General features: G+C 43.8%; 1 protein-coding gene across 9 annotated transcripts in view; it reads left to right on the top strand.

The window, feature by feature from the left end:
- Window positions 1-378: 378 nt before the first annotated feature.
- SLC26A5 (solute carrier family 26 member 5) overlaps window positions 379-9,350 on the top strand; it is a 32,716-nt gene continuing 23,744 nt past the window's right edge. For 5 of the 9 annotated variants that reach the window (XM_038153442.1, XM_038153447.1, XM_038153441.1 and 2 more), the window contains exons 1-2: window positions 379-510; window positions 1,189-1,307. The gene's annotated coding sequence lies outside the window, so the exon portion shown is untranslated. Of the gene's footprint in view, window positions 522-1,188; window positions 1,308-9,350 lie in introns of all 9 variants that reach the window. The other 4 variants (XM_038153444.1, XM_038153443.1, XM_038153446.1 and 1 more) reach the window with 2 other exon arrangements.

The raw sequence follows: 9,350 nt of genomic DNA, 5'->3' as shown, positions 1-9,350 counted from the left end.
TTCGGCTGGTCCGACACGAGAATAGATCGCCCAGGGAGGTGGAGTCACCATCCCCGGAGGGGTTCGAGAGCCGCCAGGTTCAAGATCTGGCGCTGGGTGATGTGGTTTCGGGGTTACAGGGGCAGGGCTGGGTCGCCAGTTGGATCTGGCGATATTAGAGGATTCTTCCAGCCCTGCCCACTCCAGGGTTCCAGAGCTCCGTAATCCCCTCCGAGCGAGGGGGGGCCGGGCGGGGCTGCGCCCTCACAGGCCGCGCGTCCGGGAGCGCGCACGGCCCCGCGGCATCCTGGGACTCGTAGGCCGCGGCGGGGACGCGCCCGGCCGGGGCCGCGGGGGGGACTACGAGTCCCAGGCGCGCCCGCGGCCGCGGGGCGGGAGGGGGCGGGAGGGGGCAGGGGCTGGCGGCCGCCCGCGCCCCCGAGCTCCTCACCTTGGGGCGAGCGGCGGCGGCGGCTGCCGGGCTGCGGGAAAGCGGAGCGCGGTGAGCGGAGCGCGGCCGGCCGGCCGGGGGTGAGCGTGGGGTCAGTGGCGGAGGGGGTCTCTCCCCTTGAGCGGATCTCCCCTGAGGGGAGCGAACCTCGCCGCGGAGAGCGTCGGGCTGGCGTCGGGCTGTCCCCCTGCCTGTGGCTCTCGCTCGGTCACCCCGGGCCGGGGGTAGCCTGGGGGTCGCGCTCCGTGCCGCCCCCTCTCCCTTCGCCCCACACCGGCCCCGGCGGAGCGGCCGGAGCCCTGCGTGCGGCAGCCGCGGTCCGGGGCCAGCGCCGTGCCGGGGCCAGCGCCGTGCCGGGGCCAGCGCCGTGCCGGGGGCAGCCGCGGTTCGGGGCCAGCGCCGTGCCGGGGCCAGCGCCGTGCCGGGGGCAGCCGCGGTTCGGGGCCAGCGCCCAGGGATTCCCGGGCAGCGGCGGCAGCCGCGCTGCTCGGTGCTGTAAAACACGCGCAGCACCCAAGGGGAAACCGGAGGGAGGGTGAGAGATCAGTCATTTCCTCGTGTTGTGGCTGCACCCCTCCGACTGTAAGCTGCGGGCTGTCAGTTTAGGTCGGAGCGACTCTCCCGACAAGTCTTGTACCAACAAAAACTACCTGCTCTGCGCTTCAGTACTAGCTTAACCCACAGACCTTCAAAACCTTTCCAAAACCTTGATTAAACTATTCCCTCCTCCAACCCCTTCATGCCCTTCCACTTTTCAGGCAAAGAAGAAGATTTTGCCATTCCTATGTCAGTATTTATCAGCTTCACGAACTGTGGGAACATTTTGAACTCCTTACAAGGGATCAGTGAAAGCAACTAGGAAAAGCCAGCCAGAAAAGTAAGTAGGCTTAAATTTGCTGTGCTCGTGCCCATGCTGCCATTGCCAAATTTCTGATTGTCTGAACATTGAAATACGGTTTAAAGCTATTTTTGAGATGCTTCAAAATTTCAGGGGACCCAGGTGGCTATTGCAGCAGGCTTTTAGGGATAGTCCAGTAGTAAGGAAAAGAAAAAAAAACCATTAGATTGCTGCCATTATTTCTGCTGATGAATCAGCAGAATATGCATACATAATTCTTCATATCTATCACAGTAATGCAGTCGTACAGCATTGGTTTTTATGTCAATGACTGACAGTAAGGGTCTGGGCTCAGAATATTTTGGCTGAAGTTTTCCCAAAGACTAAAATCTGCAAACAGACTTTTAAAATGTCTCTTCCTAAATGTGCAGTAACAGGTATTTTGGGTTAACAGGTGTCCTGATTTATTCTGTCTGATGACAGAACTTTCATGAGTAGGATGCTACTTTACTGCTGCTGTAGATACAGAAAATCTAAGGTAATTTACTGTTTCAGAAGCAAGCACGTGCAGGTGGCTTGCACTGAATTAACTCTGTGGGGATCACCTCTTGCCTTCCTCAAGGGACAGTAATCACACTTTGAAACACTTGGTTTCTGACAGTCCTAAGCCTTCCTGAGACATGACAGATGTTTCAGTTCTGCATTTAGCAATATTTCCAAACTGAAGTGTTTTGTTAATAGTCTTGCACTGTATTGTGAAACATCTCTGAAATGTAGTGGGAAAAGGTATAGGAAGAGAATGGAGTTTCACACGTGCAGAGCTGCTGTTGGTAGCGGATAAAGCATATTAATTTCCAATAGCATTTCCTCCCTTGTATAGGCTTGAGGGTATTTAACTCATCAGTCTCATTCTAAAAGCTTCATTGCATTTAGAGCTATATTTATGGGGGAGTTGGGGCAATATTGAGTTATATTCAGAATCAGATTTCAGTGAAGGAAAGGTCTAAGTCCAGTAAGAAACAAGCCTGCTGCTGCATCCATGTTTGGGTTCTAAACTAAACTAAACTTTATTTCCTCTCAGTATCGTGTCCAGAGCTGATGTGCTTTTATTGCTCATACTGTACAAACTCTGTGTGCAGGGTAACAGTGTCCTTAAAGGCTGACATAATTTTAAAAAGTACAGATAACTTGAGCATGATCTAGGTGAAGGGCCTAGGAAATTGTGATGTTTTTAGCCTCTGGCATAAACTGAGCCCTGTTTTCTAAGCTGAATACCTACTAAAATGCTCTGTTGGATTCAGCCATCAGATCTTACAACTTGGAGCACTGAACAGCCATTGCATCTTGCCTTTGTTTGGAATTTCTAGTCCATTACTGTAGTTCAAATCATATCTTCAGCACACAGTTTTTCATGGTTATAATAGTCTGTCCCCAAAAATTCAATGTTTTTAGAACTTAAATATTCCAAAACCACATGGAAAGATGTTATTATCATATTAGTGTGATGCTAAAGTCATGGTAAACAGGCACAGATTTAGCACATGGCTGTCACACTGTTGCTCTTTTGCTAATAACTTAAGAAAGAAGAACTGAATGTATGTTTATCTGCTTTGACTGTTACAGTATAGACAGACCAGTATTATCTTGAACTACTATTTATTTGAATTGCAGCTGTAGTCTCTGTAAATGTAACCAAGACTTCTGTGCATCCACTGAGTTGCCTGGAAAAGCACAGTCCTTTGAGCTCCTCTGCCTCTCTTGGTCTCTGCCCAATGAACTGCTCACTGCTATTTTTTCTTCTATTTTATTGCTGATGTATTTCTCTGTAAGATCTGGTTTTCTAAAGCTTTCTTTTCTGTTTTTTTTTTTCTATCTAATTGTTTCATAGCCTGTAACTTTTAGCCCAAGAAAACCATACTGAATCTAAAACTCTCAAGCTCTAATTAGCCTATTGATTTCCCAGTTATTTTTAATGAATTAAACACCATCATTATTCAGATGTTTCTTTCCCTAGAAAACTCAGCAGAATGTTGTCCTGTTACTCAGCAGAATGTTGTCCTGCTAGACAGTATTTCTTGATAGTCCATCTTGATAATAATTCTTCACATGGCTACAAGACCTGCCATTGCTGTTATTTTATAGCCAGTTATATATAGCTTTTTGCTCTTTAGAAGTATAAGCAGCAGCAAAGTGCAGGTCTTGTTTTCATTTACCGTGTGCGCAGGTAATGGGAAAGCTGTGCACAAGCAGACAGTGTCAAGTATTTCCATGGTTTTGAAGATATGGCTGTAAATTTGTGCAGGCACTTGAATGAGTTTTGCAAGTCAGTTGCATTGATAGGATTTAGATTTTTATTTATAAGAGTACATATATGAACCACTGGCCTATGCAGGAACTTGGACTACTCTTCTCAGTGTTGCATTAACTATCTATTTTATTTTGTGCAGTAGCAAGCCGGGAAAACCTTCCATGTGACAAACAATAGTGTGAATGCCTTCCTGGGAGGTTCTTTACAATCTCTGTTTTTACTGCTTGGGTAGGATCTTTTTTTCTCCAGCCTTCTTTGAAAACTTACTGGTTTTGCCCAGGCAGGGGATCAAGTTTTTCTGCTCTGGTTTGACTGTTACATATCATTTTGTACACCCAATCCTGTTTGTGTTCTTATATTCTTGTGGTTATTGGGGAGGGTGTGGGTTAGCTAATTAATAGATTTTAATCTGTTAATTGAAAATCTGAGATTCTGACACATAGGCTGGGCTAGAGCAAAGATCAAATTGTTCCTTTAAATTTATTTTATGGAAATCAGGTTCTGAAGCAGTACTGAGATTTGAGAACTCCTCAGAAAGCCTCCCATCCTATGCTGGGTGGGGCTTTGAGCAACCTGATCTCATGGAAGATGTCCCTACCCATGGCAGGGGGTTAGAACTAGGTGGTCTTGAAGGCCCCTTCCACTGTTCTATGATTCTAAGGCACAGAGAGAATTTTCCAATCCAAATCAAAGATTGCTGTGTGTCTGTTGTTTGAAACATCCGTGTTGAAGTTCAGTCTAGTAGGGACAGATCAATTAAGCTCAGTTAAGGATTGAACTGGATAAAGATTGCAAAATTTCTGCCTGGTTTTCATGGAATAGATTTTAAAAAGCCATACCCCATGCAGGAGAATCCTTGGATTGCTGCTCAGGGATGCCCACAGAGAGCTGCCTGTTTCTGTTCTCACAGAACTCTGCTAAACTCAGGCAAAGCTGAAGAGTCACATCAGGAACAAAACTACAGATCTTTCACAGATACAGGCAACTGTAATGTCTTCTCTAAATACAGAAGTTTTGCTGCTGCTACCTTAACTTTATAGCATAACATGGTTCAAGTCATTTCCCAGAGAAAGCTATGCCTGAATTCAGTTACCACTTCAGCATCTGATCCTGCATATCCTGCTTTACCAGGATCCTGCCCCATCTTCAGAGTTTTGACATAACATTTGTTTTCTAAACCCTTCCAATTTCTTTCAGGTTTATTGTTTCATTACCTACTGTCTTTGGTTCATTGCATTTTTCTTCTTGGAATTTTGCACTGTACTTGCTGTTCGCTTGTTTTCAGTTCCATATTATACAATTCCAGTTTTATTTCTTTGCCAGTTTCATGCTTAAAATCAATATAAATGATCTCTTTTTGGTGCTTCATTTAAGTCCATATAGCTGAACAATGAACAGGTGACCTGAGTCTAACTACAGTTGTAGTGAGTCTGATTTTTTTTCCCCTGTTTTCTGTTGACATTTGTTTCTTCTGCATATGTGTTCCTGAGTAGGAAAGAAAGGTTAATTGAGTAATTTTCTGATGATTTCTTCTTGCAAGAACCTTTCTTCATTTCATTTGATGATCCTCAGCCCAGATACCCTTCTTGCTCTTCCAGTTCCTTCATCAAGACACCCTGTTCTAGTGTAACTGTTGCAGGAATCTATTCATGCAGGGTTGTTCTGCCAAACACACTTAGAGGGTCATTTGGAGAAATTTTCAGCTCCATGAGGGCTGGTCTTTTTGTTTGTGCAGTTAAGAACAGGCATGGGGCTATCTCACATTAAAATTTCATCAGCCACAGAAGAAATATGAAACCATAAGGTGAGCTGCAAATAAAGCAGGGGTTTGCTGTGAAATACTTACTTGAGAAGCTTCTCTACATGTTCTTTGCTTACAGTGTTTTTTAAAATATTTCAAGCAAAAGCAGTGTTGGCCTGCGTTTGCTGTGCACTCATGGCCTTTAGGTGTAACCTTGGCATCAGAACATTGAGGAAGGTTATTCCCACTGTCTGGAATTCACCTTCAGATCATGAAGCAAGACTCAAGTACATAAGAGACAGGAGAATGCTATTGTTTAGATAACATCTTAACCAAGCAACAGTTGCATAAATGGGGACGGGATCTATCATATGTCATGTTCTGCTTACTGCTCATGTAGGGTTTGGTTTCATACCTAGTGCAGGAAAAAACCACAGAAAATGTGTATTATGAAGTAGCTTCCAAGAATGAAATGTTTGCAGATCCTAACGTGGATAGGGAAGTTCTCAGAACTATCAGGAGGAGAGTTACAGCTTTGAGAAATAGTTAGTCATACTTCTTTCCCAGCAGGAGTGGCTGCCCTGTGCTGAAGTTCTGTGTTGCCTTTCAGAAGCATCAGTTCTTCAGGAATTTCTTCAAGCATGGCAGTGGCTGTAGCCTGTTTTGCAGAGGAGCAGATCCTTTCAGAACATGTTAGATAGAGAGCCAGTCTCCTCTCCTTGGAGACTGTTTGAAACTTCATGTTACTCAAGTAGTGGTAGTTACTTTATGCCATGTTTTCAGCAGTGAAACTGGAATATAAATTTTAATCCCATTCTAAACCCTCTCTTACTCCCTCTTTGCACCCCAGTCATTTCTTCCTCTGACCACACTGTTTTACTATCCTCCAGTTTTCTCTGTGACTTGAGAGGTTTGCACTGTAAACATGATGACTGAAATGATTTTGGTTATAAATAACAACCTTCTATTTTTTGTTGTTTATTTTTCACTTGATGCAGCACTTGAGAGGCTAGTGATGTGTGTAAAGAATTGATGAAGCAGATAGGGGAGAATTCTTTTGGTGGCTTCTCTGCAGAAGGAAGTGTATCACAGAATGAAATTATTTCTTTCTGCACAGACACTTGTTTGCTGTCTGCATGTTCCACTTTGCCTGAAAAAATGAACCAATTGCTGGTGGTCATTGGTGCACTGAGATCACAAGAAGTAAAGAAGTTATTCTGGCTTAGCTTGGTGTGTATTCATGATCTTGATTTATGTTATCTCCTCTGACCAGTTGAAGCTTTATGAAGAAAACTGCCCCACCAAAGTTTTTGGCAGTGGATTTTCTCTGAAAATGAAGCTGGCTAATGATTACCTGTCTCTGAAGTAGTGTATGTCCTTATCAGTCGGCTTAACAAAGCACAATAAAGGGGTCATCAGCCATGCTACCGTTCTGATTAACTTACTGATTCCACTGTCACTAGCAACTGCTTTTGGCAAAGGGAAAGAGGATGGCAGACTAGGATCCAAGGTCACTGAAGTTACAAAAGGCAGAAATAAGAATGGTCATATTGCCATGGGTTCGCATGGTCATCAATGTGTTTACACTGGAAACAGAAGCCATCTCTTATCCATGTCTCAGAGGGAAAGAGACCAATGTTCTGCTGCTCAAAGTTCTCCAGGTGTTTTTCTTATGTGAAATGGATTAAACAGCTCAATCAGGTCCTAAAACATTCTGTTGATGAAAACAAACATAAGATTGCTGGTTGATAAGAGATACGTCTGAGATACTAATGAATTCATTAGTCCATGGAGTAAACTTCGGGGACTTAAGTATTTTTTGGCAAGGAGCATGAAATATAAATTACCTCTTACCAGTTACATAATCATATTATTTTAAAATATATATATGTCTTATTTGTTACCATTTTGAGAGAAGGATCTTTATGCTCGATGTTATTATTATGCTATTTTCAGTGGCTAAGATAGGTTCATTAGAGGAAAATATGTGATACTGAATTCAACAGCCTGAGGAAGATGGGGCTGCTGCTGCTGCTCCACATCCCCAGATCCAGCCAGCACCAAGGCTGAAGATGTGTTTCCCATAAGCACACACACAGAGAATACACATACACAGCGTACTTGGATGTGTACATGGCAAGTTATGCACAGCAGAGAGGCAACACTGGCAGCTTCATCCCTTCTGCTCTCTAGCTAAGCAGGATGGAGGTCCAGTACTGAGAGTATATGTACACGTGTAGAGGTACATCACACCTCTGCAAGGTGGATCCCTCCACACAGGCTCAAACAATGTGCCTAGTGGCTCCTTCATCTCAATTTCCCCAGCTGAGCTGGACATATGAGCCCCCAAGGTCATATCCACTCCAGTTGTTGGCACAGACCGTCCCACGTGCACATGTGTGACTGGCCAGGACTTCCCAGGACCCCTTTTGCTGCCCCTGAGTGCTCATACTCTTAGAGATGGGCAGATGCTTTTCACACCCAGAGCTGGCAGGGACTTCCAGGGTCCCATAGGTGACCCTTGTGTACTATTCTGGGCTGGTGGCAATGGGCTTTTGGTAGGCTGATGGCTCGTGTGGTGGCCCTGGCAGCAGCCCGCCAGGGTATTATCCAGGTTTTCCATTCCATCCTGATGTTGTTCTGAGTAACATTATAAGTGTGTGGAGAAGCTTTTATCACACAACCAAACAGTTTATGTAATTATCTCACCTTTTTAATGAATAGAGTGGACATTTTACCTGTCTAAAAGCTGCATAGAACTTTAAGGTCTTGTTTTTTTGTTTTTTTTTCCCAAAGGTTTCACTCCTGGAGTGCATTTCTTAGATTAGGACCTACACTAGGAAAATTTTGTTTGTTTCACAAGTTACCTCTAAATTTATGAAATTTTACATAAAGGCTTCAGGTTTAAAAAATCTAGTTGTTAGTGGATTTAATGGGAGGAGTAGAGGAGGAATGAGAATTATGAGAACAGTCCAATAAAACTAGGAGAACACATTCCTTGTGACCCCACCCAGTCATTTTACACCTTTGTGCTTATTTGGAAAACAACTTTGTACTTGTCAGTGAGGGTGAAAAGTGGAAGGGCGCTGGGGAATGAGGCCAGATAGAAAAGAAAGAAATGAGCTGTTATGTGTTTCCTAAAATCACCTGGTTTTGTGTCTTGCCTCTTCAGACAGTAGGAGCAGACCTTGCAGCAACTGTGCTTTTCAGGGTGCATTTGGGAGAACATAGAGTGGCAGTATTTCCACCAGCCCTTTGGCTGATGGCAGTCACCTGTATTTGTAAACCTGAAGACACAAAATATTTCATAGACTTTTCAGCTCATGCTCAAACTTGGAATTCTCTAGCAGAAGACATATTGTAACACAGTACTGGTACTGTCCACCTGTGCTTTTCTGCTGCTTGAAGCAATTTGTGCTTAGTTTCTAAAAGAAAGGGGGTTTGCCCTTGTAAAACAATAGATTTGCCACTGACTCCCCCATTTCCTTAGGTAGTTCAGACACGTTCATGTTAAATACACATGTTAGGAGAAAAAGCACCTATTAAAGCTGCAATAGTCACATGGTACACCATTCTTAATGTCTCCAGCTTCTTGCTTTTTTTCTCCCCATAGCTGTATTTTGAATCCAAGGAACAGAAGCCAAATCTCTGGTCCTATAAATTTTATGGTTGCACTCTGATTCACGTGATTTGGATCAAAAATTATTGTCCTCTACAGGAATCAGTGCAGATGGCTTGACAGACCTCCTTTATCAGCTAAGATTGGGAAGAGAAAGTGCTAATTTATTGCTGATAGTGTTATAAGTTCATGTTTGCTTCACTTTTTTTTTTCTTTAACACCTTCAATTTGATAATAGCAGGAAAGATATAAGACAGGCCTTTATCAGTCAGATAAAGAATTGCCAACTCTTAAGTCTTTTGCATACAGGTTTTAGCTACTTCAACTCAACTCTTATCTGGCTGATAAGATTAATGACAGTGCTTCTTACAGCTTTTTAACTTTATTCTTGCCATGAAGTTCAAAGGTTGTTGG

This window comes from Motacilla alba, chromosome 1A (genome assembly GCF_015832195.1).
Source record: "Motacilla alba alba isolate MOTALB_02 chromosome 1A, Motacilla_alba_V1.0_pri, whole genome shotgun sequence".
Lineage (NCBI taxonomy): Eukaryota > Metazoa > Chordata > Aves > Passeriformes > Motacillidae > Motacilla > Motacilla alba.
Note: the sequence above shows the minus strand (reverse complement) of the source record. Positions and strands in the feature narration are given on the sequence as shown.